Source organism: Jaculus jaculus, chromosome 2 (assembly GCF_020740685.1).
Source record: "Jaculus jaculus isolate mJacJac1 chromosome 2, mJacJac1.mat.Y.cur, whole genome shotgun sequence".
Taxonomy (NCBI): domain Eukaryota; kingdom Metazoa; phylum Chordata; class Mammalia; order Rodentia; family Dipodidae; genus Jaculus; species Jaculus jaculus.
In genome coordinates this window covers 155,555,371-155,568,000 of record NC_059103.1, presented here as the reverse complement: position 1 = coordinate 155,568,000, position 12,630 = coordinate 155,555,371, and the positions used below count along the sequence as shown (strand labels likewise).

General features: G+C 40.3%; 1 long non-coding RNA gene across 1 annotated transcript in view; it reads left to right on the top strand.

The window, feature by feature from the left end:
* The first annotated feature begins 2,456 nt into the window (after nt 1-2,456).
* Nucleotides 2,457-12,630, top strand: part of LOC123458515 — a 42,076-nt gene continuing 31,902 nt past the window's right edge. Inside the window, exon 1 of the long non-coding RNA XR_006635702.1 lies at nt 2,457-2,567. This is a non-coding gene — a long non-coding RNA (uncharacterized LOC123458515). The remainder of the gene's footprint in view (nt 2,568-12,630) is intronic.

Below are 12,630 nucleotides of genomic sequence, written 5' to 3'. Positions count from 1 at the left end.
AACTCAAAATAATTAAAATATGTTTGTGTGCTAGATTACCAGATTTTGTGCTTGGGCAAAAATGTCCAAGCTCTTCTCTCTCCTCCTCCTTGATGTTCCTTTGAAAAGACCAGCTCACTTGTATCATGGTTCTCCATAGAAACAGAACCAATAGGATATACATGCATGCATTCCATCATCCTCTCAAAGGCTTATGTGAAGGTATTGGCACTCTTAGTTACTAAGCATTTAGTTATATATCTAATAATCTTCACATTCATCTTCAAAGGATAGGCCCAGTAAATGTTTGTAGTTTCAGTTATAAATTTAAGGAAAGATAAAAGATTCCCAATAACACAGGCAAGAAGGAAGAGTTTTGTCTGTCCAATGAGAGGGTCAGCACTTTTTGCTCTTTGGGCTGATCAGTAGAGCATCTTTTTCTATTGCAGAGCAAATACCAACTTCACTTGGACAGTCAAGGAAAATGTAATTTCATAAAGAAAATTCTCAAGAAAGTTGTCTAAATTTCTGGACACTTTTTTTTTTTTCTAGGTAGGGTCTTACTCTAGCCCAGGTTGACCTGTAATTCACTATGGAGTCTCAAGGTGGCCTCGAACTCATGGCAATCCTCCTACCTTTGCCTCCCGAGTGCTGGGATTAAAGGCGTGCCCTACCACGCCTGGCTTTTTGGACACTGTTTTTTTTTTTTTTTTTTTTTGGTTTTTCGAGGTAGGGTCTCACTCTGGCTCAGGCTGACCTGGAATTCACTACTATGTAGTCTCAGGGTGGCCTCGAACTCTCGGAGATCCTCCTACCTCTGCCTCCCGAGTGCTGGGATTAAAGGCGTGCACCACCACGCCCAGCTCTGGACACTTTTGACTCAATAAACTTGACATAAAATTATCCATCACATAATTCTTTTCAACATTCACTGAGCTGAGGACGTTGCTTAGCAGGATGGTTGCCTAGCATACATGAGGCCTTGGTTAAATTCTTAGTGCTGCCAGGGTCAACAAACAGAACAAACTATTTTACATGTGAGGGTTTATGTATATGTTATTATCACTAGTCTTTAGCTAGAGATAACTTTTAGAGGAAAATTTGGGGTATTTTTCCTATTGTATGTTCATAGAGTATTTCTCCCAAATCTATATTACATATGTAAATATATAAAACAATATACAGCAATCCAACTGCACTTCATGGACAAGGCCAATTTAACTTAGGAAGGATGGTTGGCAATGTCTGAGCATGGTTTGGCCAATAAAAATAGCAATGTTGGAGGTTGGTGTATTGGCACTTAGGGAGAAGCAGCCAGGAGTTTTCTTAAACATCCAATGACAGCTAAGTATAATTATTAAGTTTATAATATTATAATATTAATAATTAAAATTATTTCCTTCAGAACCAGGAGGAAATAAAGTCAGTCCTCAGTATCAACCCTGCCATTATTTCAAAATCTTGAGGCATTATCAAAGCAGACTTATTATCAACTTGAGATTCAGACTAGGTAAAGTTGTTCTCATTTTCATTGAGTAAGAGAAAAATAAATAATTTCAAAAGCTAAAAATTAAACCACAATTGAAGCAGAACATGTTTAGTAAAGAAAGATCCTGATAAAGATGGCCTGAGTTATGCTAGGTTTTTCTCCTCAGGGCATTTTCCCTTCAGCTAGGCTGACTTTCTTTCTAAACTAGTTCAGCAGATCTTCATTAACTTGCTCAGCATGAAAGCTGAAAGATTTTGCCAGCCCTGACTGAGAGGGTCTTTTCTCCTATGATACATTAGAGCAAAGAAGTTCATTCATATCAATTAACAGGTAGACTTGCAACTTTTCAAGTAATGGTCTACTGCTTTTCAAATGACACTCAGATGCCAAGTACATTCTGCAGAGGACGTGGGACAGTAGGGTGTGTATTCTCCATGAGACTAGTTAGGGGTGGAGTGTTAGCCAGTGACCTCTTTGGAGGATTGACTTCTTTTCCTGGTGGTGTTCCTCAGGATGAGCATTGGAAGGTGTGTGTTGAAGGGTGCTACCACATCCCCCACCCAGACTCCTCACCACACTGGCCCTGGCACCCCCATACCTATAAACATGCATTGTGAAGGTCTTGTTTAATAACATGGAAAAACAATTAGATTGTATATGACAAAACCATTTTTTCTCAGAATAATTTTTTTTTTTTTTGAGGTGGGGTCTCACTCTGGTCCAGGCTGACCTGGGAATTAACTCTGTCATCTCAGGGTGGCCTTGAACTAATGGCAATCCTCCTACCTCTGCCTCCCGAGTGCTGGGATTAAAGGCGTGCGCCACCACGCCCGGCTTCAGAATAATATTTTTACACAGATGAGCCTAAATAATGGTACCAAACTGCCTGTATTTACTGAAAAGAAAACTAATAAATTAAATTAAAAAAATATTTTTAAACCTGTGAATTTCAAGAATGCAAATGAGCTCCTCTTCCGTTCTATTGCAGGGAACCAGTCACAACAGCTGTCCAGATTACACAGGACAGCATAGAAGACAGTATTTCTTGTCACTGTGAAGACTGTAATGACCTGACTTGATAAACTGAAGTGATATTAAGGTAATCATCTTAAATAGCTTATTTTTGCTAACAAAGGGTTTCTCTTTACATTTCATCTAAAATTCAAAGGTTTTGTAGTTGTTTTGATTGAATAGTGTCATTTACTTCAGATTTCTTACTTATGGAAATATCTGCATTGCAATTTTCTATCATAAAAATAGCAAAGCATTTATTTCAAAAACACTATGAATACAGTAATTGGTCACTAAAGAAGATAAGGCTGTAATTGTGGCTTTTTCAAGAAATGAGGACCTGAGGATTTTATAATGAGATCATTTATTCTAATATCTAGCAGGCTTCATTTTCACAAATTTTGTTTTAATATCCATATTATATTCTAGGCTATTTTATTTTTATTATCTAGGGGGCTATAACTTTCCTTTCATCTATGAAAGAGACTGAATAATGTCTTTCTAAATTTAATGTACTCTTCATAGTATAGTGTTAGCCATGCAGAAAAAAAAACACATAAATAATTGAAATATCTTTGCTTTAGAGAAGATATTGGATTATGGCCAGATCATTACCTATAGTGAATTGGTCATATTTATAGGATGAAACTATAACTTATTTCATAATGAATCCATACCTTACATCTAGGCAACATAAACTGAGTAAAATAAAATCATCATCTTGGTGAGGAATTTGATTTTTCTGTTTGTTACCCCAATTGATTTTAATATATAATTTCCAATTTTATTCACTTATTATTTATCTGATTAGAGTTCTGACCTGATGTAACTTATTCTTTTCTCATGTAGTTTAGGCCAATAGTATTAGCTCTAACTATATATCTTTTATTTATAGATTGACTTGATTTGACAGCTTATCTTATTACTTGATGCTGACTGTTGAGACAATGAACTGATTATTTGTTTCCTCTTCCCACACCACTTCTTCATTTTAGATTATTTTAATTATTTATTTATATAAGATGAAAGAGAAGAGAGGAGGATGGGGCGGGGAGGGAGAGGGACAGAGAATGGGCAGGCCATGATGTCCTGCTACTGCAAAGTAACTTCAGACATATGTGCTACTTTGTGTGTTTGGCTTCAAGTGAGTATTGAGGAATTAAACCCAAAGTGTCAGGCTTTGCAAGAAAATCCCCTTTTGTACTTAGCCATCTATTCAACCTGACTTTTTTAGTTTTATTTTTTGCTATTTGTACATTATCAGATGTTATGGCCCCATGTATTATCCCAATTTATATGCCCACATTTATTCATCCTTAGATATGCATCAAATCATCCCGGAAAGTTCAAAGAAAGATTCAAATAACAAAACAAATATTATGTGACATAGAATCTGAGGCTCTGCTGGGTGGTTCAAGGCTGTGTAGTGACAGTCAGGTTCTTGTCTAGAGAAGCAACTGTCTGCAAGCTATACTGAAGCTGAAGACCATTCATTAAATTCCTTCAACCAGCAACTCACTGGTGATTGGTTGTTGGTTTCAGTTCCTCATATGACCTTTTCCTCCCAAGGTTGTTTCACTTCCCATGTAATATGACATAACATGACAAGGTTGTTTCATTGACCATGTGACCTGACAGCTGTATCTTATAGAATGAATGATGCATAATACAAAAACAAAGCTGCAGGTGTCATCTATGAACTAGTGGGTAGAACCATTACTATCATGTCTGGATTTAAAAAAAAAATATTTTTGTTCATTTTTATTTATTTATTTGAGAGTGACAGAGAGAGGGAGAGAAAGAGACAGATAGGGAGAGAATTTGTGTGCCAGGGCTTCCAGCCACTGCAAACGAACTCCAGATGCATGCACCCCCTTGTACATCTGGCTATCGTGGGTCCTGGGGAATCGAGCCTCGAACTGGGGTCCTTAGGCTTCACAGGCAAGCCCTTAACTGCTAAGCCATCTCTCCAGCCCCATGTCTGGATTTTTAATGTTTAGTAAAAGCAAGTTGCTGTATGTCTCTTAACATACTGGGCTACACCCCTTAAAGGGAAAGCAGCAGAAATTTTTGACATTTGTGGGGGAAAAATAAACCACAGCATCAATTTTCTTGACATAAAGCATTCCATTCATATATAAAACATACCTTTTTCCAGGGCTGTTAAATGGTCTTATGATGTTATAAGATTATGTTCAGAATCTTGTCATCTAAACCAGATGCAGGTGCATATGAGTCTGTCTGAATACACTTCTGTTACCATAGTTCCTGAAATACAGCTTCTTTAGATGTGGAAGTCTATAAGGTCAAGAGAGAACTTGTCTTCCCCCTAAGTTGGTGATTATATTGTGGCAAGCTCTGTAGTATATAATGATTAAGCAATTCCTATTAAAAAGAGAGAGCAAACTTGAGAAGGGGTGAATTACTCATCTAGAGTAACTAAGAAAAATCAGGTTGGCAAACATTGGAAATTCCTTGAAGTCAGGATACAGCTCTAATTCTGCCAGAGAACAATCTTCTGTGATGCTCAGGTACACTGCCTGCGCTCATGATTGCACTCCCCAGTTACACATCCTTTTTAAAAAAAGTTTATTTATTTATTTATTTTTAAATTTTTTAAATTAGTTTTCTATTCAGTAAATACAGGCAATTTGGTAACATTATTAGGCTCATCCATGACCTACCCCTCCCCATTGGCCCCTCCTTGTTGATGTACATGGGTCGTGCATTGTGGAGTTAGCCCACAATTATTGGTACGATAAATGTCTCTGCATATCATGACCCAACATGTGGCTCTGACATTCTTTCCCCCCTTATTCCACAAAATTTCCCTGAACTATGTTGGGTTCATTTTTGCTCTGCTTCAGTGATGAGGTGTTGGGGGCCTCTGAGGCACTGGCTCTCTGATTTGGTAGGAGTTGATTTTTCTCTGGGTTGGTCTCCTTCCCCCTTGTGCTGGTATCCAGTTCATCAGGAAAACAGCACCCTTGCTTGTTTTGCCAATTTTCCTTAGTTTCAGTCAGGGCCTTTTTGAGTATGATGGGGTGGCTCTCTCCTTAGGATCTGCATCTATCTGAAAAAGAGAAGCAGAATCTCCAACTGAGAGTGAGTTAACACCAGGACAAATGAGATAAACCTTACTTTTTTAGTAGAGAGATTAATAGGTGTAGGCCCTCTTGTATTCCATGATTGATGGTAGTTTGATATTGGAGAGTGGTCTTATGTTTGAATATGGATCTGACTAGTTTCCCAGCTCCAGCTATGGGTCCCGCACCACTGAGGGGATCACTTAGCCAAATCGAGAGCAGTTGGTTCCCCACCATGGCTATGTGCCACTATTGCACTTGTGTGGGCATCACACCAGGTTATTTCTTGCTAAGTAGGTTAGACCATGAGTTTCTTGGACAAATATTGGTCATTTCCCCCAGTTGCCCATGTAGCACCTTCTGGCACTAGACATGCTGACTGTCTGGGGACTGACTCTCCTGGCCTCCAGCCATGCCATTCCATTTTGCCAGTCAGCTGCATATGGAGTCTTCAGCAATAGGGTCTTACCACTGACTTTTGGTGGGTCATCAAGTACTCTGACAGAAATCTGTCATTCTTTTAGGAAATCTTGTAGGTTTCTCTGATCAAAAGCTCATTGTGGATGATAGCCCCATGCTGGTACTGGGAGTTACAGGTCAGTGCCCACTAAGAAAATGAGGGAAAAGATAACTAATATACACGAGTTAGAAAGGAGGGGGGGGCAGGAAGGGGGAGAGGGAGGGAAGGAAGATGTAGGAGATTTAGGTTAGACTTGATCCTACCCTCTCCAGTGTCTTGTGGCTCAGGTGTTTCCTGTAAGGCCTGGTGAAGGTTCAGCCATTTGGTCTGCCTTTTAGGAAGTAGAATTTTATGGTACCATTGCCATTTGCGTCTAGATTAGTGTTTCTCACCCCTTTGATGCCCTCCCCTCCCTCCCCCTTCATCCTAGTGTCTAGTCCATGAGATGCTTTCTGGGTATGTAAGGTATCTTGGGTAGAGTAAGGTTAGGTGCTGTAGATGAGTGAGACTATGTGGTGATTTTTTTCTGTGATTGGGTAAGTTCACTGAGAATGATCTGTTCTAGGCTCAACCATTTTTCCTCGAATTTCTTTGTGTCATTTTTTCTTACTGCTGTATAGAATTCCATTGAGTAGATATGCCACATCTTAGTTATCCATTCTTCTAGTGATGGACATCTGGATTGATTCCAGCTCTTAGCTATTACGAATTGAGCCGCTACAAACATGGTTGAGCAAATCTCTCTGGCCTGTGGTTTGAAGGTTTTAGGGTAGATGCCCAGTAAGGGAATAACTGGGTCTGTTGGTATCTCTAAAGTCATCTTTTTCAGGAGTCTCTATATTGCTTTCCAAAGTGGTTATACCATCCTACATTCCCACCAACAGTGGATGAGTGTTCCTACTTCTCCACATCCTTGCCAGCATTTATTTTCATTTGATTTTGTTGAAGAGTTTCTTTTTTCTTTTTAATTTAATTTATTAGTTTTCTTTTCAGTAAATACAGGCAGTTTGGTACCATTATTTAGGCTCATCTGTGATCTACCCCTCCCATTAGACCCTCCTTGTTAATGAAAATGGGTCGTGCATTGTGGAGTTAGCCCCCAGTTATTAGTATGATAAATGTCTCTGCAAATCATGACCCAACATGTAACTCTGACATTCTTTCCACCCCCTCTTCCGCAAGATTTCCCTGAGCCATGTTGGGTTCATTTTTGGTCTGCTTCAGTGCTGAGGTGTTGGGGGTCTCTGAGGCTTTGGCTCTCTGATTTGGTAGGAGTTGATTTTTCTCTGCGTTGATCTCCTTCCCCTTTGTGCTGGTATCTGGTTCACAGGAAAACATCACCCTTGATTATTTCGCCAGTTGTCCTTAGTTTCAGTTGGGCCCCTTTTGAGGTATGTTGGGACAGCTCTCTTCTTAGGATCTGCATCTATCTGGAAAAGAGAAGCAGATTCTCCAACGGAGAGTAAGTTAGCACCCGGAAAATTGAGATAACACTTACTTTTTTGATAGACAGTTTGATAGGTGTAGGCCCTCTTATACCCCGTGATTGATGGTAGCTTGATATTGTAGAGTGGGCTTGTGTTTGGGTATGGTTCTGACTTGTTTCCCAGCTCCAGCTAAGGGTCTAGTACCACTGAGTGGATCAGTTAGCCAAATCAAGAGCAATTGATTCCTCATCATGGCTGTGTACCACTATTGCACTTGTGTGGGCATCACATCCGGTTATTTGTTGCTAATTAGGTTAAACAATGTGTTGCTTGGACAGATCTTGGTCAAGACTGACCTAAATCTCCTACATCTTCCCTCCCTCCCTCTCCCCCTCTCCCCTCTATCTCTCTCCTCTCTAACTCTTGTATATTAGTTATCTTTTTCCTCAATTTCTTAGTGGACACTGACCTGTAACCCCCACTTCCAGCTTGGGCCTACCATCCACAATGAGCTTTTGATCAGAGAAACCTACAAGGTTTCCCAAAACAATTACAGACTTCTGTCAGAGTACTTGATGACCCACCAAAGGCCAGTGATAAGACCCTATTGCTGAAGACTTCATACGCAGCTGACACATAAAATGGAATGACATGGCTGGAAGCCAGGAGACAGTCAGTCCCCAGACAGTCAGCGTGTCTAGTGCCAGAAGGCGCTACATAGACGACTGGGGGAAATGACCAAGATCTGTCCAAGCTGAAGAGTTTCTTTACAGACAAGCACACAATAAGCAATCCAATAGATTACCCACAGAATGGGAGAAAATATTTGCGGGTTAGCCAACTGATAGAGGCCTAATCTCTAGAATCTACAAAGAACTCAAAAATCTAAACAGTAAGATGTCAAACACCCCACTCACAAAATGGGGCAAAGAGCTGAACAGGCAGTTCACAGAGGAAGAAACACAAATGGCAAACACATACTTAAGAAAATGCTAATCATCCTTAATTATCAAATAAATGCAAATTAAAACAACTATTAGATTCCACCTAACCCCAATAAGGATAGCAAACATCAAAAAATCAAACAGTTACACATACTTTGACAAGAATGTTTGTTGCTGTCTAGCTTCATGCTAGAATTTTGGGGTTTTTACTTAAGTATTTCTTATTATGTATTATCTGTGTTCCTGTGCTCTCAGTTAGAAGTGTTTCTACAAATAAAATTTTATTAAAAGCTGTGGAAATTTCTTGTTAATCTTACTGAAGCCTCATTCTATTAGGTAAACGATATGACCACATATCTTCTCAGGACAGAATCACTCTCTCTATCTTAAGCTTCTGCCAGTACTGAAGAAGTGGCGTTTAGGCATCTTGGATTATTGAGACACCTCAGCAAGGCAAGGCTTTAACTCTTCATAGGGCCGGGCCCTTTGTCTGACTGAATGTACTTGTGGTACCACCTTATCTCTTTAAAGTCCTAAAAGTAATTGTGATAAGTACTGGAGCCACCGCCACCTTGTACATTAAGTTTCCATACTGTGTATTGTCCTAGTTGCTTGTGATTCATTTCTTCACTTTAGCATCATCATAAAATGATAAGGTTTAAAATCTTCAAAAAAGCAAGTTTTGATTGAATTAAAAGTATTAGTAACTAAGTTATTTTTTACTTTATCATAAGAATGGAGATGGCAATACTAGCATGTATGGTCAAAATCTACCCTGCTCTCTTGCTCTGTTCCCTCTTTCTACATTTCTGACTATAAGTCACAGTGGTATTTGACTTTCTGTGATTACATCACAAAAGATTCTATTTCCTCTGGTTTAATATATGATTTATTTATGTTTTTTGACATTTTTGTATTCCCTCAGTTTCCCTCTATTTCTTTTCCTTGTCTTTTTACTATTAGCTATGCCTTAAAAGAGAATTACTTCCTACAGTCCCCTTCCTCCATTTTAACAAGTCCCCCATTCCCCCCATGTCCTCATCAGAAGCCTCCTCAAAGACTACAATTCTAATAAGAGTTAATTAAAACACTTGAGGCTTTCACTAATCATTTTCTCAAAGTCTTCCTGGATTTTTCCATGGTCACACTCACATTCTTTTTAATGGCTATTATTATGATTATTAACAGTATTTTTCATATGGATACATAATGTGGTGGTACACTCCTTTCCCTCCTCGCTGCCCCCATTCTGTTGGGGATATTTCTCAGTGGTGTTCCAGGTATTTCCCATGGGGTTGTGGTTTATGCATTGTGGGAGCAGCAGTCAGTTACTTTGGGGGGGGGCAGGGAATGCCACTGGGCATGATGTCTTAACCTGTGGCTCTTAGAATCTTTCTGCCTTTTCTTCTGCAAAATTCCCTGAGCAATGGTGGGTGAGTTTTAAGTCTACTTCAGTGATGAACTCTTAGGAGCCTCTGGATCTCTGCTTTGGTAGATGTTGAATGTCCTCATGGTCACTGAGACATCAAGCTTGTGCTGAGCAGAAAACCTTCTCCCTGTAGCCCAGCCAACTGAAATCTAGAAAAATCTGGACTGTATGTAATCTTATGGGAGACAAAAGTCATCAGTGGTGAAAACAGTGGACACTGGAAAGCTCAAGTTTGGCCAGACAGGCCAAATAACGGAATGAGTGCAATAGTGACATGTCTGTGCTGGGGGAAACCAACTGCTCTCTAATTGGACTGAAGGCCCACTCTATGGGAGGGAATATATGACTGGTACTGAAAACCTAATCAAAAGCCTCTGGCAGGAGAGGTCATGAACCTTAGCGGTATCAAAGCCTGCTGTTATCTGCATAAATGCATAGATTACTCTCACCAAATTGCCCTGAAAACACTCCACTTAATGTTTATACTCAGATATTAAGGCTACTCTCACTTCTGATTAGAGAAGCTTCTCTTTTCAGATGGTAATGGCCACTGGGATGAGCCAAAAGGCAACATAGCACTGAGAAGAAGGGATGGAGGAGTGTCCAGCACTGAAACATCTCACACCTTCCAAGGCTCAGGGTCCCTTGTGGAAGAGGTGGAGGAAAGAACATAAGAGCCAATGGAAGAGTACCACTCCTTACATAAAACTGTCAGAACAGAATTTGGTCTTGATATCCAAGACCTTGCAGTGCCTAGAAATTCCTACCCAAGACCTTCAAAATAGGAGAAAAAGATGATCATGTCAAATTAAAAGAGAGACTAATGAAGAGAGGGAGGTGGTATGATGGTGAACAGAGTTATGAAGGGGAAGGTAGGGGTGGGGAGGGAAATATAATGGTTTGCTGTCTGTAAGTAAAGAAGCTGTTAATAAATACATATATATATGTTAAACAAAAAGAGTTAGGGAACTCAATTCCTTGCTGACCTGGCTCTGATGCATATCACATGTGCCTCTTCATAGGGTGCCTGGGTGTGTCTTCATGACATGGTAGTTTGTATTCTCCAGAGTAACTGTGGTCTATTGAATCTGTTCTGCCACAAATTAAATGTTAGAATCCTAGATTCCAAAGGGGCTCATATGAAGAAGCAGAGTTTGGGTGATGCCAATAGTGTATAAGATTGGCAGCCTTATGAATGAGATTAGGACTTTTATAACAAGGTCCTCAAAAACGTCTAATTGATTTTCTGGCATATGTGAGCATGTCTTGGGGAGCTGGCAGTCTGAAATGTGGAAGAGGCCTTGACTGGATCAGATAGATCCTGAGGCTACCCTGCCTACCTCTGAGCTGACAGAAAAACTTGGTCTGTGGTACTTGGTTACAGTAGCCAGAAAGGATTAAAAAGGTGTGGTGGTTTGAATGTAAACTGTTTCCATTTTCCCCTGCTGATGATGTGATGGTGTGATTCTGTTTTCCTGCTCCTGCCATGCTTTCCCAGCTGTGATAGACTTCCCTTCATAACTGTAATCTAGACATTCCTTAAGCTGTTTCAGCTCAGGTAAGTTGTTTCAATGATGAGAAAGTAACTGATACACATAGTAAGAGCTTGAGGGAGGGAGCAAGGGAGGATGGGGAGGGGGGAAGAAGACAGAAGGGGCAAGCTATGGTTTATAACCATATCACTTGTTTTTGAAGTTGCAACGTATCATTCCCACCTTTGGACTTGTGCTTCTTGAAGAGTTGCTAAGTGCAGCTGACACCCACCAAGAGGCTCTCTGAGAGAAAGACCATCAAAAAATCCATGGACATGGTTTAGAAGCAATAGTCCACCAGGTGTTTCTAGTCATATCTACAGTTAAAGTCCATTGCTCACTGCAGAGTCTCTGCTGAAGTCTTCACAATTATACATTGGATGGTATATTAGTCAGGGTTCTCCAGAGGAACAGAACTGATAGAATGAATTGTATGAAAAAGGGAAGTTACTGGGTTAGTTTACAGTAGTCCAATAGCAGCAATCTTCAGGCTTGAGAGTCAAGGTAATGGGAAGCTCCTTCGACCACGTGGCTGGATGCCTCAGCCATCCCAATCCATCACTGAAGGCTTGAAGACTTTTTAGAGAATGTTGGTCTTCAGTCCATGTTGGGAGGCTGAGGGAACTTGGTTTCAATGTAGAAGAAGGATAACTGAGAAGGATAGATATGCACACAAATAACAGCACTTGCCAGCAAGCAGCAAAAGCAGCCAAGCAGGCGGAAGGGCCTTACAGATCCAGTGGAAGTTCCATCAGTGGCAGAAGAAGCTGGGGTCCTTTCATAGATCTAAGCAGAGAGCAGCTACCAAACAACCAATAAACACCCAAAGCAGAAAGAAGGAACCATTAGAGCTCATATATCTCTGAAAACACCTTGTAGGGCTGGACGTAGGTCTTCCCCCAGTGACATGCCCCCCCCCCCGCCCCACCAACAGGAATCTGCCTGCTAGGAGATCAGTTAGAAAGTTTAATGAAAAATTACTGAGTTTATGGGACCAAGCATTCAAACTATCACATTAAAAACTTCTATAAAGCTGGGCATGGTGGTGCACACCTTTAATCCCAGCACTCAGGAGGCAGAGGTAGGAGGATTGCCATGAGTTCAAGGCTACCCTGAGATGACAGAGTTAATTCCAGGTCAGCCTGGACCAGAGTGAGACCCTACCTTGAAAAACCAAAAAAAAAAAAAAAAAAAAAAAAAAAACAAAAAACCCTTCTATATTCCGGTTGGACAGATGGCTCAGTGGTTAAGGTGCTTGCCTGCAAATCCTAAG